Here is a 21205-nt window from a genome sequence, read left to right as displayed (position 1 = left end):
CTACTGACAGCACAGTTGAAGACAGTTCTGGAATTGGTTCTATAACGCCAAAACAATTAATTGAAGATGGAAATAAATACAGACACAATCCAGGGATAAGTGGTAAAGGTCTATAAGTGGTAAAGGTCTTGTTCTCCATTCTATCCCTCATACCTAACACAGATCCCAGCATAAAGCAAACGGTTCAGTAAATATTAGTTGGATGAGTGTTTTCAGTCTGTTGGAAGCATATATTTTTATGATTTAAAATGCAAATATGAAACAAATGATATTATTTAGCATATTAGAGACAGTATGAATTTTACTACCTGGATTAATTCAGTTTCCTTAGCAAAGACCGTCACATCAAGAACATTAGCTGCTAGTGTTTTGTGAAAACAGAAGACTGCAAGAAACCAACATGGCATCCAGCTCCATACCAAATGGAAGTACTCCAGATGATGGTAGTGTCCAGCCTTCCCTAGATGTCACATCTGGCTTCTTGAGCCATTCCTTCAGCAGTATCCACCAGCAGTACATAACATGAAACGAGAAGCAGGGTCACCCACAGCATGCTCCTGGCTCTCAGCCAGGCTGTCTACCCTGTCTGCAACACAAGCTGTCTGCAACACAAGGTCTTTGGGAAGGACATATGTGGAGAATGGATGGCAGTGCAGGCTCTGCACTGGGCTGAAACGGGATTGCCATGAGCAGGGTGGGCAGAAGAAACACCGTGAATATCAAATGATAGGCTGCAGAGGTGGGCTTCTGGGAAATCATATGCAACGGAAAAATTCCTTTCGGGCCAAGAGGCCCGCTGGGGAAGGGGAAGAGAATAAAGAATGAAAGAAAAATTTTTTGAAGTTTTAGCTTTGACTGAAGGGATATTATTAGTGGACGGGTGGAATATAAAATAGTCTGCCTACCAATGGCTGTCTTCAGTATGGTCATAGCAGTGTTGTTAGTTTTAAGTGCAGGGGACTTTGTACAGTTAAGCCAGGATATGTCTATAAGCGTTACATTTATGTGGAAAAATTGTTTTCACATAATCCTGGTGTTTACCTAGGTTTGAGATTTGCAACCGTGTCACATTTTAAAACTTTGGAAAAATAATTCTATGTTCATAATTTCCAATGTAAAATGAAAACACAGACCATCTGGAAATTATCAAAATGCTGTGTAAAGGCAATGATGCCATTTACTGTATAGAATCAATTTAGCACACCAATAAAAACACACACACGTATAAACCTCGAAAAAGAGGCTATTTTTTTTCCATAGAACTTTTCATTTAAATTCTGTAGCCATTGTTGTGCAGTAAATTTCGTTGTCACACAGCTATAGCTAAAGAGCTTTTTATTTGATATAATCCTACAGCATCATTAAAATATCAGTATTTTTTATGTTTTGCAAAAATTTGTGAACACCATTAAGAAACACAAAACCTAGTGCAGTAACAAATGTCCATTTTATGGCCACTGTCAGACTATATATCGTACAATGCCCCAATATTATCAGCAATCTAGACCTAAATTATCACAACCCTAAGTCCATGAAACACAAGACACGTATATAATCTCCCTTAGTCCATGTATTGAAATGTTAGAATTGAAAGCTTGGGCTATCAATTCAGGCAGAAAAGGTTGTTTTCCAGAGGAATTTTTCACTCAGGACAAAAAAGGAGAAAAGGCAAAGGAATGAAGGTAAGGGCTGATTTTTGAGAACGGCTCTAAACCCGAGAGAAGATTTTTTTTTTTTAAATAAATTTATTTATTTAATTTTGGCTGTGTTGGGTCTTCGTTGCTTCACGTGGGCTTTCTCTAGTTGTGGCGAGCGGAAGCTACTCTTCATTGCGGTGTGCGGGCTTCTCATTGTGGTGGTTTCTCTCGTTGTGGAGCACGGGCTCTAGGCACGTGGGCTGCAGTAGTTGTGGCACACAGGTTCAGTAGTTGTGGTTCACAGGCTCTGGAGCTCAGGCTCAGCAGTTGTGGTGTACGGGCTTAGTTGCTCTGCAGCATGTGGGATCTTCCCAGACCAGGGATTGATCCCGTGTCCCTTGCATTGGCAAGTGGATTCTCCACCACTGCGCCACCAGGGAAGCCCCCTGGAGAGAAGACTTTTATGTCCCCAGAGAAGAAACAGAGGTGAGAGGGGAAGTAAATGGAAAAGTGGGAAAGTTTTTTTTTTTTAAATCACTGTGCTTTATTACTATTAATTAACAAAGACATTCAGATTATCAGTAAACAATGTTGGTTTATGGGGTTAGAGATTTCCTCTCAACTCACGATTCTTCTTGAGAGAAACCAAAGAGACTGATGTTTTAAACTATGATGACAAATTACCCGTAACATGGTTCATGGCAAATACAAAGCAAATAGTCTCTAAGTTGCTCAGGGATGCAACCAGCTAAGGTGCAGCAGGGAATCTGTACAAGACTGGGTCAAAATTGGAAATACTATGTCATGTAATTAGGCAGAATTAGTGTGGGACTTGTTAACACCTGGTGATTCAACTTGCCCTGTGACAGAAGCCCCCTAACTTACTGATAAATATTTCCTTTCTTCTGCTAAATTTCTTTATCACTTCTGTAAATCATAAAAGACAAATCACCCCTCACTTCCCACACATCCTATGGTCTTCTTTTTCTGTAGAGCTTTGAAGGTGGTAAAAGAATCGATTTCATTGACTACAAATGACAATATTAATCAAAAGAGGCTGCCGGAACTCATAACGGTGAATGTGCCTAGAGGGGTCGAACTGGTAGATTACCTTGGCCTCTTGCATTTCCCTTCTTCAGTGTGGTCCTCCATGGCAGCATTTGGAGGAAGCTGCCGGATCTGGCTGCCAGAGAGACAGGCAATGGAGAGGAAAAGTTATCAATTTGAAAAGCAAGTGTTCTGACTTTCAGCTGGGCTTGTATTCAAACCTCAAGGGCATTTTGACAGAAGGCAAGCCATTACTAATCAAGAGAGAGATTTCAAAATCTTTTTCTGAACTATGCAGACCAAATGCACATAAACTGCTTCCTAAAACTATTCTGCAACACAGTACTTTTACTTTTAATTGTCTGTTTATTATGAATTTCACAGCATCTCTTCCAACTGAAGAGTTGTATCTTCCTCTGACAGAAGTTGCCTCATTCATTAGATGATCAGTTTGAATAACTTCCTCCGCAAGCGTTTCTTAATATGAGAGCCAATTTAGAAGTTGGATTTTCACTCCATCGTGAGTCGTTACTGATATTGACAAGATTTGCAACAGGGTTATCAGATGGCTTGATCAATAATTCTGAGTTAATAAAAAAAAATACAGCTTTACTTGGAGAGTGTTTTTCTCATATGAGATAAATTATGTTGTAGAAGAACTAGAAGGGAATTTTATTTTTTATATCTCTAATTAAAAAGGAAGTTTTTAATAGATAATTCTATTTCAGGTCAGAATATGTTGAGGTGAACGAATAGTTCCTTATTCATGTAAATGAACAAATTTGGGATTAAAAAATTGTTTTTAATTTATTTTTATTTTTTACAGTACATCCTTGTTGATTATCTTTTTTTTTTTTTTTTTTTTTTTTTTTTTTTTTGCGGTACGCTGGCCTCTCACTGTTGTGGCCTCTCCCACTGCAGAGCACTGTCTCTGGAGGTGCAGACTCAGCGGCCATGGCTCACGGGCCCAGCCGTTCTGCAGCATGTAGGATCTTCCCGGACCGTGGCACGAACCCCTGTCCCCTGCATCGGCAGGCAGACTCTCAACCACTGCGCCACCAGGGAAGCCCTGATTATCTATTTTAAATATAACAGTGTGTACATATCAATCCCAAACTCCCCTCACCCTCGCTAACCGTAAATTCATTCTCTAAGTCTGCGAGTCTCTTTCTGTTTTGTAAATAAGCTCATTTATAATATTTTTTAAGATTCCACATATATGCGATATCATATGATATTTGTCTTTCTCAAAATTGGGATTTTTTTGAGGACTTAAAAATAAAGAACTGAACTGAATTACTTTAATTAAAATATTCAAAATATGTTCAGGTATAGTAGACAGCGTTAAAGTTACAATTGATGAGATTTCAAAACAAATTGTAAAATTGAGACATTTTTCTAACTTTAGCTGCCTTTTAAAAGATCTAAATGTAACTTTTTGGAGTATTTTACTTATTTTCATACACTTATGATATAAAATAGATGTGAATGTTAGAATATACATTTTAAAAAATATCTTCATCTCTTACCTAAATTTCTGTATTTTTTAATGTTCAGTCTAAGCAATGGCAGATGAAGTTAGGCTTTTTTTTAGATTGCTTTAAGTAGCAGTTTACAAAAGAAATTTTATATCCTACAAATTAGCTTAGGTTTTTTCCTGACTTGTTTCTCTTTTAGGATTTTTGATTTTTTTAAATGTGAATATTTGAAAGTTTTCTGTTTATTTGTTTTTTGATTTCATTTTCTTTTGGGACTACATAGAATTGTGTGGATAATTCTCCCTATCACTTGTAGTGTAGGTTTGGATGTATTGTATATGATGAGTCATTAGAACTAGTTACAGGGACTAGAAACAAACGACATACAATTGATGAATTTATGTTAAAATCATGTTTCTTACAAAATATAGTGGAGTATGTAAAAAGATAGTGTTTATGCTTTTCTACACCAGTATTTTAATGATTAAGGCAGAATAGTTTTCCCATTTGTTTTAAAATGGAAGAACATTATAAAAATATTTGTACAATGGTAGGTGAGTATATGTAAATGTGGGTACAAATGTAAACATACATTTCTGGATAGATATATTAAAAAGTTTTAAACAATTTTAGAAAGAGACAGGGGTAGGTGGTTGTGAGAGAAGTGGGGAGATTTTTACTTTCCGTTTTATGCCCTTCTGAACAGCTGGAATTTTCTAACTCTGTGTGTTTTACTTTTATTTTTTAAAGTCAATGATTACAATAAATATGCTAAATGGAATTACGTGCTATTTCTTTTTTCTTTATATTTTCCTGTGTAAAAATTTTTTGGCTAATAATTTTTTTTAAATGAGCAGGATTTAAGTATATTTTTTAAAAAGATTAAGCAGCTTTATTACTTCGCTTTTAGGAATAGGCTAAATACGGTCACCCCCCGGGTTGGGCTCTGTTCCCACTCGGGCGGGTTGGCAATGTTGTCAGTTCAGTGTTGGAAGGATTTCTTTTCAAATTATCATAATTCCTCCTGTGGTTGTTTTGAAGGAACCCTGCCTCACCTAGTGTGTTTTCTAATTAATCCTAATAGGTTATTTTGATGGGAAAAAAACACATGGTCAAAAATATCTTTTAAATTAATTTTGTTTGCTTTTGTTCCACTTCTTGCTACAAAGTTTCACATCTGAATATTTCGATGATCATAGCTTTGCTTGATTTAGAGTTAGTTGCTTTTCTGTTGATTTTCTATAGCAAAAAAATCAATACTGAGATCTTTCTGTGACATTGCCTAGTTGCCACTCACAAGTTTGGGAACCATTGCCAGGCGGAAGTGGAATGTCCTGTATAAGTCTGTAGGGATTGCCTGTAATCGGTGTTCTTTAAAGTGATAGGATTTTCTCTATCAACGTTTGGAATTTTATGTTTGCTTGGCATATCATTCTGGTCTGACTTTGCATGCAGTATGGTAGGTCTTCAGTGGACAGTAGAGTGTCTTTCAATTCTAAACATCCATCTGGGTGTAATTAAATAAATGTCTACTATTATTCCTTGTCTTCTCCATTTCATAGTTATAGTTTTAGCATCTGGAAGAAATAATTAATTTTGCCCTACATGGAAATAGGATTATTTTTTTAAATATTTTTTTTATTTATTTATTTTTGGCTGCATTGGGTCTTCATTGCTGCGTGCAGGCTTTCTCTAGTTGCAGCAAGCAGGGGCTACTCTTTGTTGCAGTGTGCGGCTTCTCATTGTGGTGGCTTCTCTTGCTGTGGAGCAGGGGCTCTAGGCGAGTTGGCTTCAGTAGTTGTACACGTGGGCTCAATAGTTGTGGCTCCCAGGCTCTAGAGTGCAGGTTCAGTAGTTGTGGCACATGGGTTTAGTTGCTCTGGGCCATGTGGGATCTTCCCGGACCAGGGATCAAACCCATGTCCCCTGAATTGGCAGGCAGATTCTTAACCACTGCACCACCAGGGAAGTCCCTGAAATAGGATTTTTAAGATTAAAAGCAATGTCAACTATCAAAGATAATGCTCATCTACTCCTATAATTAGAGCTATATACATGGGAGGTAATAATTCATTTAGTTCCAAGATATATTCTGCCGTTGGCAAAAAAAGGACAGAATTATGTAGTTCTAGCTTATGTCTAAAAGATGTCAAAACAGTAAGTTTAGTAACAAAGTCATTTGAAACAAGTGTCAGAAAATTTTTAGCAAAAACGACTGGCCCGTTGAATATTTCAGTTTTTAAGTAGTGTTTCTGATATCACATCGAAGCAAAAATAAAACAAAAAATAATGACATGTTTCTATATTGAATCTATACTACAAAATAAATAAAAATAATATTATTATTTCTGTCTCAAAATGCAGAAAATAATTAGTGAAAAAATTTCACATCATATAGATAATGAGGATGTGGTAAAAATTGTTACCTGGATTTAAAGACAGAAGATTTGTTTTTAAGTTTATAGATACCATGTGGACTTCCAAGATTAAATATATATCTTGTACTCAACTTTTTGTATTGTCATAAAAGGAACTGCTGGAAATGGTAATGAGATTATTGGCCTTTGAAAATTTTATTCAGTGTAGAGACACAATGCTTAGTACTAAGTACCGGAAGAAAAGGTATCTATGATTCAGGATTTAGAAAGTTATTTTATTTGTAGATCATTTTAATTAAGCACCATATAAATTAATTTTTAAAATAAAATAATGGTTTATTCTTAAAAAAGAGTCAAACTCTTGAAGCAGCATTTTCATCATCATCTTACTTTTAAATCAATACAGATTTCATATTTTCTAAAACTTTGATAATATTGAGAAAGCAACTTAGTGACTTAAAATATGTTATCAAAGATCTGTGGTGTCAATTTATCTTCATCTTTTTAAAAAACATAAGTTAGTATTTTTGAGATATGTGTAGTTTGCTTTGCATAATTACTATGACAGTGATTCGATACTTTTTACACAAATATCTAAGTTATGGTTTGGTTGAAGATTTTTTCAGGGAATAATGCATCAACAGAATGATTTGTGTTTTTTTTGCCTATAGCCACAAATTTCTGTCATACAATTTTTTAGAATATTTCCATTTTATAAAAAGACATTTGCCTAAATTACTGCCATTGCTGTTGCTATTATTACTTCCAATAGATAGTATCAAACACTTAAATTTTTCCAGGCACTATGCTTAATGCATTACATGTATCACCCCATTTAATCCTTAAAACACTGCATGAGACAGAGACACTTACTTTACAGATAGAGAAACTGAGGCACAAAGAGGTTCAGTAACTTGGTCATTGTTTCATAACTAGCTAATGACGGCCCTGGGATTTGAAACCCAGGCAGTCTGATGCCAGAGTCCATGCCTTAAATTCTATAGACATGGGATTCGAATCAATTCGAAAGTTTGAATTTCCATTTTATGTTTTGTTCATATAATAACACAATTTTATGAGCAAAAAAATGTAAAATAGTTTGTTGTTGTTAAATATTTTTTCTGTCTGTGGGTGCTGGACAGAACAGCTTGGCTCTTCATGGGTCCACCTTCTTACCTACCCACCTGTGACTTTCTTTTCCCCTGTTCTAGCTGACTCTCCATGTCCATAAGTGTTTAAGTACGGTGGTAAATGTTCTAATCTCAGACCATTTGCGAGTTGCGTAGTGTGGTAGAATTAAAGGCAAACATGAGCCTGCTTCTGTTACCTCCAAGCAGTAATGGGACTGCTGCTGAAGTATCACCAGGTCCTTTCAGTCTTCACAATGGAGAACTCTTGACCAAAGGTTTTTTTGGGGGAGGGAGAGGCAGTCAGCTGTCTGGTTAAAGTTAATACCAGATGGTACCCCTCATCAGCGTCCTTTTAAAAAATATATACTATAGTTCAGTAAGTTAGCAACTGTACAAAATGGCTAAAATAGATTTTAGAATCATACAGTGTGTATCTTTGTTCATCTTCAAAATCAGACTGATCTTTGAAACTAGCGGTTTTTAATCAAAGCTGGCTTTACAGGAGGAGTATAATGTATGCACTACTGTTTTAAAACAATTAATGTGAGTGTGTGCATGTGTTTTTTTGTACGATTGAGTCCATTCATCGTAAGTCTAAACTCGTTAGAAATAAAGTACCCATGCAGACTAACAAAATAGTATGTAGATGTGATCTCAGTTGTAAATAGAAAAATCTAATTCAATAAACTCTGTATCACCCCTTCAAAAAATATATAATATAATAACACAATTTTATGAGCAAAAAAATGGTTTGTTGTTAAATTTTTTTTCTGTCTATGGGTAGGCTTTAGATTTACAGAAAAAATAAATTGTGTGGCCTCTTTAGATTCAAGAAAGAAGCTGCAGATAACTAATTAGGGCGTGATTGAACAAATGGAGAATAATAATTTTTTTTTTAATTGCTGGCTTTATGTGTCTACTGATATCTAGAAGTAAGGGCACGACTCCTGCTCTCAATTCCTTGCAGTTTGGTTGGGGAATCAGTTGAGTAAGTAGATAATCAGATGCAGTATGAGCAGGACTAGATCAGAGGCAAATCTAAGTTCACAGAAAAGGATCACCTACTTTCCTTAGTTTGAGGGAGAGTGGGAAGGCTTCCTGGAGGATGTGACCCTTGAGCTGCCTACATTTAGAAGGATGTGTAAAAGTTTTTGAGGCAGAGAAGGAGTGGAGTTGGAGGGCCTTGAAAGCAGAGAAACACCAAACTTAAAGGTACAGAGACATATAGCAGGGCTTGATTTGGAAACGTCATGGCTAGAGCATGGATCATAGGAAATGAAGCTGGAGAAATAAAGTCTGTAAAATAAACTGCTTTGTATACTGTTCTAAGGACCTAGGATTTTATCTTGAAGGTCATGGAGAACCATTTAAAGATTTAAGTAGGAGAGGAAACAATTAGATTTGTGTTTTAGAAAGATTGCTTCAGACACGTAATGAAGGTTTTAACGCTGTGGGGCAAGACCAAAGTTAGGAGATGATTGTAAATGGTTCTAGCAATCCTGGTGAGATATAATTAGAACTTGAATTAAAACAATGGAAATGGAAATGGAGAAGAGAGGATAAGTTTAAAAGCTACTTAGGAGATGACTAAATGATCAGTTAGATATCTTCCAAAGGTAACAATTACTCTGATTTCTGTTACTAGAGGTTAGTTTTGGTTGTTTTTGAATTTTATATAAAATCATACAGTATTCTTTTTTTGGTATGGCTTCTTTTCCTCAACATTTATGTTATTGCACAGAGCAGTAGATTACTCTTTATTCACTGTTATAATTGTATTCCTTTGTGTGAATATATCACAATGTATTTCGCCTATTATTGAGTGACCCCTGGGTTGTCTTTATTTTTGTGTTAATTTAATTAGTGGTGCCTAAGTATTCTTGCACATGTTTTTTTGGTGTGTATATATATATATATATATATATACATTTCTGTTAAAATTGTATAGATACAGAGAACAAACTAGTTATTGCAAGAGGGAAGAAGATGGGGGATGGGCAAAATAAGTGAAGGAGATTAAGAGATACAAACAATTAGTTATAAAAAAAAATAAGTCACTGAGATGGAATGTACAACACAGGGAAAATAGTCAATAATATTGTAATAACTTTGTATGGTGTTTAATGTATAAAAATATCAAATCACTAAATTTTATACCTGAAACTAACAACTAGTATAACATTGTAAGTCAACTACACTTCAATAAAAAAACACAAAAAGGAAATGCTGGTTCATGAGTTGTATGTTCAGCCTTAGTAGATATATCAAATATTGATAATTTCCCAAAGTGTTTGTATCAAGTTCACACTCTTTTCAACACTAATCAAGGGACTCAGATACGCTATACTCTCATCAGTAGTTGGCATTTTCAGATTAAAATTTTTTTCACAGTCTGAGGGTTGTGTTGTGGGGTGTTGTAGTTCTATTTCACATTTTCTGCTGACTAATGATGCTCACCACCTTTCCATATGCTTGCTGGTCATTTGGATATCAAACCTTACTGGCCATTTGTAAAATACCTGTTAAATCTCTTTCCCATTAAAAAAATGTGTTATCTGTCTTTTGCTTATTGATTGCTGAGAATTGATTCTATATGTTAGATATAGGTCCCTTGTTGGAAAATACTTTTTAAAATTAATTAATTTTTTTGCTGCGTTGGGTCTTCGTTGCTGTGCGTGTGCTTTCTCTAGTTGCGGCGAACGGGGGCTACTCTTTGTTGCGGAGCACGGGCTTCTCATTGCAGTGGCTTCTCTTGTTGCAGAGCACGGGCACTAGAGCACGTGGGCTTCAGTAGTTGTGGTCCGTGGGCTCAGTAGTTGTGGCTCGCGGGCTCTAGAGCACAGGCTTGGTAGTTGCGGAGCACGGGCTTAGTTGCTCCGCGGCATGTGGGATCTTCCCGGAACAGGGCTCAAACCCATGTCCCCTGTATTGGCAGGCAGATTCTTAACCACTGCGCCACCAGGGAAGTCCCCAAAATACTTTTCTGGACCTATGTTGGGAATATATTTTCCTGATCTGTGGCTTGCCTTTTATTCTCTTAATGTCTTTTGAATAACAGAAGTTTTAAATTTAGTAAAATCTACTTTATTAATCTTTTCCTTTGTGGTTAGTGCTTTTCGTGTTCTGTTTAAAAAATACTTGCCTCTCTCAAGCAAGAAGACATTTTTCCATCTTTCTTCTATAAACTTCATCTATGATAATCTGGAATTGATTTTTCTATGTATTATAAGGTAGGGGTCAAGCTGCATTTTAAAATTTCACATATGTCTATCCAGTGGACCCAGCAGCATTTACTGAAAATACTATCCCTTCCCCATCGCACCGCAGTGGCACTTTTATAATAGATCAAATAACCGTACATGTGTAAGTCTGTTTTCTTGACCATTTTGTTCCACTAGTCTATTCATATATCTTTGTTCCAATACCACACTATTTTATTATTGTAGACTTATGATGTCTTTATATTTAATTGTGTATGTCCTCCAAATTTTCTTCTTCTTGATTGTTATCTCTGTATTTGCATTTCCATATAAAATTTGTCATCATTTGTAAGTTTTCCCAAACCTACTATTACTAATATAGTATGTTGTCTATATATAATGGAAATAACTGTTCTTTTTCAGTTTGGGATTAATAGAAATAAAGTTGTACGTTTTCCCTTTCAATTTTTTGGATCTCCTGAATTTTAGTCCTTGATTAAGAAAAAGGCAGAGCTTTAGCTGCTTTCTTCAAGTTTTTTTATAATAGAATGCATTTTCATCATATTAAGGTTAAAGCATTTTCTAACTTTTATTGTGATTTCTCCTTTAATCATTATTATTTAGAAGAATACTCTTTAAATTCTAAACGTGTCATTGTTAGTCTGATAGCATATTCTGTGTATTTCAATACTATTTATTTATTTACTTATTGAGGTATAGTTGATTTACAATATTATATTAGTTTCAGGTGTACAAGATAGTGATACAATATTTTTATAGATTATACTTCATTTACTGTTATTATAAAATATTGGCTATATTCCCTGTGCTGCAAGTTACATCTTTGTATCTTATTTATTTTATACCTGGTAGTTTGTACCTCTTAATCCCCTTCCCATATCTTGCCCCTTCCTCCACCCTTCTCCCCACTGGTACCACTAGTTTGTTCTTGTATCTGTGAGTTTTGTTTCTGTTTTGTTATATTCATTTGTTTGTTTTACTTTTTAGATTCCACGTATAAGTGAGAAAATATTTTAATTTCATTCTTATACATGTAGCTTTCCAGTACACTTACTGAAGAGACTGTCTTTTCCTCATTGTATTTTCTTACCTCCTTTGTCACAGATTAATTGAGTATATGTGCATGGGTTTATTTCTGGACTCTCTATTCTGTTCCATTGAACTCTGTGTCTATTTTTTGTGCCATAACTGTTTTGATTACTAGCTTTGTAGCATAGTCTGAAGTCAGGGAGCATGATACCTCCAACTTTGTTCTTTTTTCTCAAGACTGCTTTGGTTGTATTTCAGTGCTTGGAAATTCACTGGACTTTATGACCTAGTATATGCTCTCTTCTGGTAAATACTTCCTGTGCACTTTACAAGTCAATGAGTCTATTTGGTTAATCATATTGTTCAAATCTTCTACAGCTTTAGTGATGCTTTTTTTCTGTTTCTTCTATAAATCACTGAAAGGCATGTTAAATATGTTGATCATGGGTTTATTTTTTCTTTTAGTGTTAATTTTTACTTTACAAGTTTTGATGTCATTAGGCATATATAAATTTTGGATTGCTATGTCTTCTTGTTAAATTCACCCTTTTGTCATTATAAAATATCCTTCTTTATCTCTAGTAATACTTAATAATACTTGTTGCCCTAGAGCTCATTTGTTTGATATTATTATAGTATGGAAGCTTTATTTTGGTTGATACTTACATGGTATGTTATTTTTAATCTATACACTGAAAGTTTTTGTGTCATTGTATTTAAAGTGTGACTCTTGTAAGTATAATATATATATTATATATATTTGCACACGTGTACACACACACACTTATTGCCTTTTAATTAGGGTATTTATTTGATTTACAGTTAATGTAATTACTAGCATATATTGGTTTAAATCTTCCATTTTTTATATACATTTTCCATTTGTCTCCTCTGTTACTTTTTTCTCTTTTTTTGCATAAGGTCAGTTATGTTAATTATAAGATTAACGTAAGTTAATCTTATAAATTCAAGATAAGTTTGTATAGCAGAAATAAAGTGGAGATGAAGGAAGAACCAAAACATTAATAGAACTTGGAAGACTGGGTCTTCAACATACCATCTAAATTGCCATTATATTCATCCAGGATAATAGTGGAGCTTCACCCCAGATGATGTCACACATTTTGAAGGGTCTTTTTCTGCCAGGTGGCAGATGGGATGCAGACTTTGAAAACTCAGTACAGCAGCATGCGATCTTTGCTGAGAGAAGTTGGGAGCAGTCTTTTTTTTTTTTGGCAGAGAGAAGGCTTGGGAATCAGGAGTGCTTGGAATTAAGACGAAGGTGTTAAAGATGCAATGGTTATTGCATATGCTCAGTCTGATGGTGGTCAGCGCCGAGCTGGAGCAGATGGCAAGGAAAAAGAGACTGCAAATAACAATTCATGTCACACTTTTCTCTAGAATTTGATGTCTTGGGATCAGTTGGGATCAGTTGCTCTGCTGGGATCTCCATGACACATCTCTATACTTGTAAAAGCATCCCACCTGGAAGCTGCTGACGCTACTAGTAGAGAAAGAAGCAGAAGAAGATGGGAAGTGGACAACTTTGTGAGGATAGGATCCCAAATCTGCTTTATTCCATTGAGTAATCCACACATAAAGTTACTTCCCAGCCTGGGGTAGTAGTAAAGGCACTATGCCATACAGTGTACCTTGCTATTTGAAAATTGAATTTACCAGGCAGTTTGGCAAACCAAACAGCTCAAGTCTGTCATTATGACAACAAAGCAACATAGGAACAACAGGGCCGGCAATCCTGAAGACGGTTTATTCCAGGCGGATACCGTGGAATCCCACAGAGTTACAGCTCTTTCACTCCTGCCGGTTTTATGTTGCCCTTGAATCTTTCTTCTCTCAGTTCAGGCAAGTTACATTACAAGTTGGATATTTTGTGTCCCTACAGTGGCAATTTTCTTGACTATACACCAATGAATCCGTGATTTCTTCCTGGCTGAAAATAAAGCAAAATAAAAACAGTTGTGTGCCCCCATTTAGAGAATTTGGACATGTTCTATTAATTCATTTTCCCAGTGAACAGAGCCATTTCGCATTTGGTTGCTTGGCTAGAATCTAAACTTTATAGTTTGGTGGAAAGCTGTTTTGCTTAAACTCTTTGAAATAATCTTTGTCTCTGGGGATCTCTCTTTTCAAGAAGAGAAATCTGAAGTTTTGTTACCATAATAGATAGAGGATTTCATGTATATTGAGTCTTACTACTGTCTTAGATTATAGGAGTGATTTTTTTTATGCAACCAGTACATCCTTGTCACACTTTTTGGGGTGGCTGTGCCTTGTATTTCTTTGCTAGAAACATCCTTGTATAATGCATTGGGATGGAATTTACAAAAGCACAGTTAAAGCTCTTAATATTTTCCTTCTTAACCCATAAGATTTCCTCCAACATCCCTTAGAGACAAAAAGCCAAAATCGTCTTTAGAAGATTGTTTTTTTCCTCCCCTCGCTGCTCTGTCAACCCATCTGACTGTGGGGACCCCCATCCATCTTCCTCAAAGAATCAGGCTTCTGTCTTCACAAGTGGTTTTTAACTTAGCACAGTAGATAATTTTCTCTCTGGACATTATCTTAATCCTTAATTTGTACTTAATGTTTTTAGTTAATGTCGGTTTGCAAGGCAGAAATAGAGACACAGATGTAGAGAACAAACGTATGGACACCAAGCGGGGAAAGTGGGGAGGGGGGAGAGGTGGGATGAACTGGGACATTGGGATTGACATGTGTACACTAATATGTATAAAATAGATAACTAATAAGAACCTGCTGTATAAAAAATAAATTAAATTAAAAGAAAGGAAAATAATTTTTTAGTTAATGTCTTTATCAACATTATAAGTAGTATCTAGAGGTTAAATTGTAATATATATGAATATATCTAATTTGAAAAATAATCTTTTATTTAAAACTTCACCTATAGGGGCTTCCCTGGTGGCGCAGTGGTTTAGAGTCCGCCTGCCGATGCAGGGGATACGGGTTCGTACCCCTGTCCGGGAAGATCCCACATGCCGCGGAGCAACTAAGCCCGTGAGCCATGACCGCTGAGCATGCGCGTCCGGAGCCTGTGCTCCGCAACGGGAGAGGCCACAACAGTGAGAGGCCCTCGTACCGCAAAAAAAAAAAAAAAAACTTCACCTACAGCAATCCATACTCATAAAAACATTTCCGCAGCAAATCTATCAGGTACATAGTTACTACCAAGCCATGTGGCTAAAGAAAAAGTGTGTGTCTGTGTGTGGAGGAGCACCTAGGAAGTTAGAATTTCCTACCCAGTTCTCGACTTAACGTATCTTCCTCTTTTACTTGTGTTTTGGCATGCCTTTAACTAAAAGCTAGGAAACGCTATGAGTGGCTGGTGCCATGCACTAATGAGCAATTTCGTGAGGAAGGGTTTGGGAAATGTTTAAGTGAGTAAGTCATGTGGCTGCAAGTAAAACGTGCAGAAAGGGTTTGCACTGGGTAATAACCAGGTAAGTTCCAGATTTCCTCATCTTTGGAAGGTGACCAAATGAAGTCAATGGAAGATAAAGTATTCCATGGTGAGAAGGGTTTGATCCCAGTCTGAACACTGAAGGTGGGCTGGGCAGTGGAAGAAGTGATTGGAGGAATGTGAGTTCAAAAGCGTGGAGAACACTTTAGCGGTGCTCTTTCTGACAAGACCCCTCTCTCTGGGGGTCTAAGGTGGTTGTAGAGGTTCCTTGCTGGTTAAAGGCAGTGGTTAAGGCTTTGGGGCCAAGGGCATGTATCACATGACCTCCTGGGCTCTTCTCATTGCTATGACCACCTCTTTAGGCTTTACTGTGAAGAGGGCATTTAATTAGAACCACAGACACATCCTACATGCTCTCCACAGCTCTGGGACTTTGTAGTGGGGCCGTCTCATTCTGCTCATCTTCAGCTGTAGGAGAGTTTGCTGCTGGGTGAGCTAGAGGGTAAAGTTCCTAAGGACAGGAATGCAAACACAACCCTCCCTGAATTGCTTTATAAAGAACAGAGCACAGGGCTCTGCACCTCACTGATGACATTCACTGAGCCTCCATAAACTCCCTGTGATGCAGGTACATTTCTTCTCTCCATTTTACAGATGAAAAGCTGAGGCCTAGAGGCAATAACTTCCCTGAGTTAGTAAATGGCAGGGCTGGAGTTCAAACCTGGAAGTCTCCCTCCGGAGACCATATGCCTAACTACTGTGAGATTTGTTGAATTAATTTTAAATGCTTTGATAAAGGAGGAAACTGTTGCTGGGGGCAGAGGAAATGCTGTCTCTAGGATTGTCCTTAGAGTTCTAAGTATAGCCAGAAAACCTAGGGTTTCTCCCAGTGGAGGTGCATACTTGAGATAATTTTATTATCTATTTATTTTTAATTTTTAAAAACATTTTTATTGTGAAATGTAACACACTTACAGAAAAGTAAAACTGCTATGTAGTCACCATGCCTATGTAGGTAACACCATAGAACACTGCCAACCCCCAGAAGAACTTGCATTCACCTTCCTGATAAACACTCCCTAGGAAACCAGTCTCCTGGCAGCTACAGGAATCATTTCTTTGCTTTTATTCATAGCTCTATCAACTACATACTTGAGATAATTTATATGATCCTTATGAGGATGATTGGAAGTGTGGCTAAAATTTGAAACAATAAGCAGGAAAAGTTAATAATTTGTTATTGATTCAAATGGTAAATTTGAAAAGTTTCTGATGAAAGCACCCCTCCTCCTGCAAGCTCAAAAAACAAGCAAATGAAAAACCATAGGGTTTCTGAATTCATTTTATTTTCTCTTTCCCACAATGCAACCAACAATTTGAATTCTTCTAAAGATTTTGAGTTAATTAATAGACATTTATATGTAGCCTTCAGGCACAGAGTACTTGCTACTTGCTGGAGACTAAAAAATAAAGATGAAATAAAGTCCTGGCACTGAGGGGCTGCCGTTCTGGTAGGACGAGAATAGGAGACAAGGCCAGCCCTTCATGGGACTGGTGTGGGAGTGCAGAGAACATGATGGAAATGGGTACAAAGAGGAATCAGAGAGCATTTCCTGGAGGAGTAAGCCTTGAGTGACAATTTAAAGCAGGGATTAATTGTGACTTGGAAGAACCAAACCTAATTTTGTTATTCTGGGACCCAATGGAGATGGGAAAAGGTATACTGAATATTGACCTAACAGAACAAATAGTATCAAATTAGGAAGGAAAAAGAGCAATGGTGCATGAGCCAATGGTTCTTTTAGAGTTACATGTGGAATCTATTAAAAGAAAAATAAATGCTTTTTTTAGGGTATAGTTTTAACATAAGAATTATTTTGGTAGCAAGTGATAACTTAATTCAAAATGGCTTAAATAAATCAGAAAAAAAAGTGAGGAGGGAAAGAGGAATTTATTGATTCACTTAACTGAAGTTTGGCATATCTAGAGTTAGGAGCTCAGATGACTTGGTCTCTCTCCATCCCTCACTCTGCTTGTCTTTGTATGGGCTTGTTTAGGCAGACTCTGTCCAGAAGGTGGGAACGTGGCCCCAGAAACCCCATACTAACCCCATGAGCCTCTCAGCAGCCCTGGATGACTCGGGTTCACTTGTTTGAGTCACAATCCTATCACTGAGCATTCTGGAGGGATGGGACACTCTGAAGGGCCAGATTTTGACCCAGTGAAGGAGGGTGTGGTACAGTCAGACCCACCAAGCTACAGGGACTGAAGTAGGGGAGGTACCTTAAAGGAAAAATACGGTCCTATTATGACAAGGCAGGGCAAAAAACAACAGATGTTCACAGCAATAGTGCCTTTACTTTCTGGAATGTTCCCATATGGTATTATATTCTAACACAATATAGTAAGTACAGTTGTGTGTGTGTGTGTGTGTGTCCCTAAAATAGTTTTAAAGACCCCCGAGCCCTTCACATATGCTCTTTCCCCTGCCTGTAATGTCCCTTCTATGTTGACCTCCCACTATAAGCTGGGTGATGTTCATTCATCCTTTGTGTCACTTTTTCAGGAAAGTTGACCTAGCAAACAGGCTAGTGCCTCTTTTAAAGGCAGCCCTCAGTGCTTTGTTTTTGTGCACTTACTGTAAGTCTTGTTAGTTAATTTTCCACTAACATTTACTTAACTTTTTGTCTCCCTGACCGTTTTCAAGCTCCATGAGGACAGGAATGTAACTATGTCATTTATTGTTCATTGCCAGTGCTTAGCACCGTGCCTGGCAAAAGTGGGTACAAAAATATTTGTTGAATGAATAATAACCGAAATTAAACCTTAAAAATCTGAAGTATTTGGCTTAAATTTAGAATAAAATTCACTAAGCTTTCTCCTTTATTATTATTGTTATTACTATTTTTGTCTAAAGCATATCTGTCTAACAAATGAGCACCCCAAGGTTCTTGTACCCAAAAGACCTGAACTTCCGTTGAGAGTTACAGTAGTTCACTTTTACTTATGGATAGTACACATTTTATAACTAATCACACTTTTCTTATTTACTGGATTTCTAGGAAGGTAAAGAGCCCAATTTTCTGAGTTCTTTTAAAGATTTTATCCTCTACTTTGGTAAACTTAACTCAAATACCCTTCAAGCACAAGTGAGGTATATGTAAATAAACAATAAGAAGTGATAGCTTTCACTCTGAAATTAAATTTAAAATTAGAACAGATAATTTGTTCCCCACAATTATCTTTGTTAAACCCATGGTAGATATTTGAGAAAAGCTGAGAGTTAAATTCTTTCATATGATCTCTTCCTACACTGGAACTTGAGAAATTATAAAGCTATATAGTTCTAATTACCAGAAGCAAAGCTGAGTTCATTTATGGTGGATTAACCTCTGTTGAGATCACCTCCCCTTTGCTTTCAGAATACTTGCTACTAGGAGATTTATTTCGCTTAGTTTGGTTCACATCTGCCTCTCATCGAAGTGTTGGATGTTGATAAAGCCATGAGGAATCTAAGAAAGGGGTTCTCCAAGAAAGTGTGAATAACAGCACAGCTGGCTGGCCATCTCCTCTTTCCCCTAGGGCCCCCTTAGTTAGCCACATTTCCAGAACACTTATGTGAAATGGAGGTAAAGAAGGTGTGTCTCATGGATGTACATACCAAAATTTCCCCCACTGTAGGGTGATGTGATAGCAGTGCACTTCTTCAAGAGCTGGGGTCCCAAACATATATTATCAGAATCAAGCATGATTGATTCTAATAATCACTAAATGTCTCTAAATCTGCCTCAGAACTTTGAGGAGTAAGAGCAGGGAAAGTGTGTTTCTTGAAGATTCTGACTAATCATGAAGTCTTTCATGAAAGCACCATATTGAAACAATGTGCTTCTTGCTCTGTGTTTATGGAGAATCCTTACACACAAAATTTTCCTAATTCTATTTCTGTACTATTTTTAAATTATAATATTAAATTAAGTCAATCAGTTTTATTGAGATACTTTTTGCCTTGGTGATTATTCTGGCTAGCAAACCAGTTTGTTTAGTTTTGTGAAGAATAAAATAGTTCTGTACAGAGTAGATGGACAGTAGTATTCAGGGTTAGTTAAGGAAGAAAAGAGGTTTTTCTCCCTCCCACACCTCTTTTTTAACCCATGGTCTAAAAGTTGAATACATTTAAAAGACTCAAGCAAGACTTGACCTCAAATAATCTTCACGGTGTCTTTAATAAGATAAGTATAAGTGAATGGAAACATGTGGAATTAATTTTCAAGAAAATAGATCTTGATTCTAAATTAAGAGCAGAGTATTTGAAAAAATACATCCTAGATTTCAACAGGTTTAAAATGGCTGGGAGCAAGTACAAGATGTTTCCTGAACTAGAATCCCTTTCCTACTTTTGATTATACCGAGTATGCCTTCTCTCACCCTCCTTGTCTATTGCCCAAATTTCAAAGGAAAGAATGGACAATATGATGGGACAAGACTGTGTCAACATAGTATCTAAGCAATGGGATGAAACTAGTGAGAAACTTGTAAAAGCTTTTCTGGCATTTTAAAGACATAAAACAAATTAAAGAAGCTGGTGGTGGTGGTTTAGTACTGGGATGGGATTTCTAAGTGCTTGTCTGTTTCTTGGGTTCTGAGTCTGCTGCTTAACTTCTCTTTGTTTCATGGAAGCCAAAGGACTTTTTTAATTTGGATAAATTTCCATGGGAAGAGAAGATAATAATTGGCTTTCCCTGTTGTTTGACTTCAGAGAAAATAGTAATAGAAGCTTTACAGATGGGAACCATAACCCAAGAAATTTTAAAACAATAAAAAACCCTTATTAATGGTACGCTTCTTTATAGAATATAGCAGGCTGTACTCCTCACTACTTTCTAAAATATTGTCATTGATTATCCCCATCTGCCACAATTGCTGCTCCTAGCCAATTTACCAAATTGTCTTTATAATTTCTCCTCTTTCCTAGATGTTTTCTTACTTGATGTAAGATGTGAAGAAATATTACAGTTAGCCGCAAATTCTGATAACTTGGGAATCTATTTATTTATTTATTTATTTATTATTTTTTAACATCTTTACTGGAGTATAATTGCTTTACAATGGTGTATTAGTTTCTGCTGTATAACAAGGTGACTCACCTATACATATACATATACATACATGGATCCCCATATCTCCTCCCTCTTACATTTCCCTCTAACAATCCCTATCTCACCCCTCTAGGTGGACACAAAGCACTGAGCTGATCTCCCTGTGCTATGTGGCTGCTTCCCACTAGCTATTTTACATTTGGTAGTGTATATATCTCACTGCCACTCTCTCATTTCATCCCAGCTTACACTTCCCCCTCCCTGTGTCCTCAAGTCCATTCTCTACATCTGCGTCTTTATGCCTGTCCTGCCCCTAGTTTCTTCATAACCAATTTTTTTTTTAGATTCCATATATATGTGTTAGCATACGGTATTTGTTTTTCTCTTTCAGACTTACTTCACTCTGTTTGACAGTCTCTAGGTCTATCCATGTCACTACAAATAACTCAGTTTCATTTCTTTTTATGGTTGAGTAATATTCCATTCTATATGTGTGTCACATCTTCTTTATCCATTCATCTATCGATGGACACTTAGGTTGGTTCCATGTCCTGGCTATTGTAAATAGTGCTGCAATGAACATTGTGGTACCTGACTCTTTTTGAATTATGGTTTTCTCAGAGTATATGCCCAGTAATGGGATTGCTAGAGCATATGGTAGTTCTATTTTTAGTTTTTTAAGGAACCTCCATAGTGTTCTCCATAGTGGCTGTATCAATTTACATTCCCACCAACGGTGCGAGAGGG

Source organism: Tursiops truncatus, chromosome 12 (genome assembly GCF_011762595.2).
Source record: "Tursiops truncatus isolate mTurTru1 chromosome 12, mTurTru1.mat.Y, whole genome shotgun sequence".
NCBI classification, from domain to species: Eukaryota; Metazoa; Chordata; class Mammalia; order Artiodactyla; family Delphinidae; genus Tursiops; species Tursiops truncatus.
This window is presented reverse-complemented; position numbering follows the sequence as displayed.